Raw genomic sequence first — 3,307 nt, forward strand, 5'->3', positions numbered from 1 at the left:
TGATAAGAGTATTATTTTGTCACGGGAAAAAGAATGAAGAAAGCAAAGCACTGAGGTGGAGGTAATTCCAAACAAGAATTTAGATGCAGTATGCAATCATGTTTGGAACTACCAACTATATTTGATAATATTGATTAAACATATGATATAATTTTTGAATTATATACTTTTACTTGAGATGTTTGGTTTTCAATGACATGTATTGTCATAGTTGTGGTTTTGAATGTAATTCTCAAATCATTAGTACAGAAGTTTCTAACTAAATATATGAATAATAATGTGGCTATCTCTTTTAGATCATTCAGCAGTACTATTAAACAAGATTAGTTTTGCATGATCTTAAGACTGTAAGTCTTGTTTGATGAATTCTCATTAGGATAATAGAATTTACTTGGCATAATCGATCTCTTGATGTCGTCCAAACTACACCTTTTTACGGGATTAAAGCGATCGATTGCAAAATATAGTAATCTAGCTAGGTTGAGGTCAAATCTCATAAGGAGTGTTGTTAGAGATCTTTTATATTTTGCGATCTAAATTCTACTTGGTAATTACTATTGAAAAATTGCGGTTTTTTGAAAGGAGAAATACTAACTACTTTAAGTATTTGAATTTTAATCAATAATAAAGATGAACTAGGGTTACAATTCTTAGATATCCGAACTCTAACAGATTATTTACTATCAACTCATGTAGGTGTGTTCAGTGTTCAAAGTTGATGAATGTAAAAGTCTCCTAAAGCATCTCGGCCCAATTAAGAAAATATCACCTTAAGTCCTTGTTGGCATTTGGGTGTCAAATTAATTTGTTCATTTATCAAAAACCTCAGGTTAGCTATCCCCTCTCGAGCTCAAGCTATTAGATGGAGGTTGGTATCCCCAAATCCATGTTAATGATAATTTTTTAAAATCTTAAACTTCTTTTTATCAAGCAAGTTCGAATATATGCAAGTTCTTAATGCATACAACCATTAAAAAAAACAATATTTAGGAAATAACCTTAATACACAATGACCACCCCCCTTCTTAAGAAGACATTATTGTAAAATATCTATTTCATCATCCCTAATTTTTTTCTTAAGAAGTGAAATTCTAGCCGGTTCTTTTAAATAATTGATGACCCCATTTTTTTTATTTAAAAATAGTTTAAAAAATGACAAGTGAACAAAACTTCTACGTGACAAGTTAGTGTATTCCTTTCTCTTAGGACAATATTGTACGGGGTAAAGATTATCAAATAACCAAATTTAGAGGGGTAGTTAAAATTTCTAATTATAAAGGGGGTTCTAAATAAAACGCTAAGTTTAGGGTATTTAGCCCAAAATAAAAAATAAATATGAAAATTTGTGATTTATTAAGATCTAATTTCTTCTTATTCACATATATAATAAATGCACTAATGCCATATAAAGAAATTAATTAAAACAGTCAACTATTTTATAATATATCCAAAATTGGAATCAAAGCAATTTGATCTCCAAATCCACACACCCCCCCACCCCCCCGCCTTTTCTATTTTTTCCCTTTTGTATAAATACTCCTCATCCGCTCCCCAAAATAATGAAAATGAAGAGACAAGATGGTGTATCGATATTTCGATGCATTTATTGTGGAAGAAAATTTTATTCAAGCCAAGTCATAGCAGCCCATACAAGATGTCACTTTAAAGATGGTTGGGTTAAAGGAACCCTCCGGAGAAAATTCTTTGTTTCATTTTTTGATTTTCGACATGATTCCACTCTCCTCATCAATTCCCCAACACGTCGTTGATTCAGCAAATGCTCAGCAATTGCCTCCATCTGATGTAGCTTCTCTTAGAAGATGCCAACCACAACCCCCTAGGCCTCAATTGAGGCTTTGTGATGTGAACACTCTACGTAGGTTCAAGGCTTCTCTTACCAAAAAGGAGGAAGAGGTTGCTTTGATTCTTCTTGATTTTCCGGAAACATGTTTGTTCATTAATTTTACTTGCTTCATCTTTTTAATTCCATCACCACTAAAAAGATTTCATAAATTTCTAGTTCTTTGTTTGTTATTTATCTATGTTAATATATTTACTGATCGAATTCATGAGTCAAGATGATTCGAAGGAGGTAAGTGATAGTGGGGAGGGGGGTTTTCACCCTAGTTTTTTACTCTTATGTCTCTCTTTTAATTTTCTTAGCTGTTATTTGGTTTTCAAACATGGATTATAGCAATAAGATTTTGATATAAAAATAATATTTCTTCTGTTTTAATTCGATTATCTTACAATTCTATTTATCCTATTTTCAAAAAAAAAATATTTCTTTCATTTTTTTCTTGACTATTTTTAAATTTTTACTTTCACATAAAAATAGGACACCTAATTAATTCTGTTCTACTAAATATATTCCTATTTCATGGCCATGTATCTTTTTGTCTGATTAAGAAAGGGAAAATATTTGTTGAATGCAACTGAATTTAATTTAATGGGAGTATTATTTTGTCACAGGAAAAAGAATCAAGAAAGCAAAGTACTGAGGTGGAGGTAATTCCAAACAAGAATTTAGAAGCAGCAATCAACATATGATATAATTTTTGAGTTATACTTTTACTTGAAATGTTTGGTTTTCAATGACATGTATATTTGTGGTTTTGAATGTAATTCTCAAATTATTAGTACTGAAAATTCTTAATTAAATATATGAATAATGTGGCTATCTCTTCTTAGATTGTCACGCCCCAAGCCTACGCCTCGGACGTGGCTGGCACTCGAGAACCATTGCTGGCCCCATTCGAACCCTTGGCCTGGCTTACTTACTCAGCGGAAGACTTAGTACGAACCCTTGCGCTTACTTACTCAGCGGAAGACTTAACTTAACAAGATAACCTCAAAATATAACTTTAAAGAGATAAAACTTAGCCAAAACGTCAACTGAAGTCTTTAAACAACATCTGAATGATAATGTTAAGACAACTGAACTACTAACTGTCTATCTGTCTATGAAGCCTCTAAAACAAAGAGGGATGTCGTAACAAAACCCCCGATCATCCTAACAATAAAAATACTGAAAGCAAATGTCATGCCCCGAGCCTACACCCTGGGCGGGACCGGCACTCGGAGACCATTGCTGGCCCCAAGCGAACCCTTGGCCTGGCTTTCTTAACTCAGCGGAAACCTGACTCAACAGAATAACTCAATGCCATGCAAAGACATGAACAACTTAACTGATAAAAATATGGCCCAAAAGGGCAACTTGAGTCTCAAAAATAGAATATTTACATATACATACATATACATGGATGAGAGACTCAAAACTACTGACTGACTGACTGACTGACTGTCT

This window comes from Solanum tuberosum, unplaced genomic scaffold (assembly GCF_000226075.1).
Source record: "Solanum tuberosum cultivar DM 1-3 516 R44 unplaced genomic scaffold, SolTub_3.0 scf01021, whole genome shotgun sequence".
NCBI classification, from domain to species: domain Eukaryota; kingdom Viridiplantae; phylum Streptophyta; class Magnoliopsida; order Solanales; family Solanaceae; genus Solanum; species Solanum tuberosum.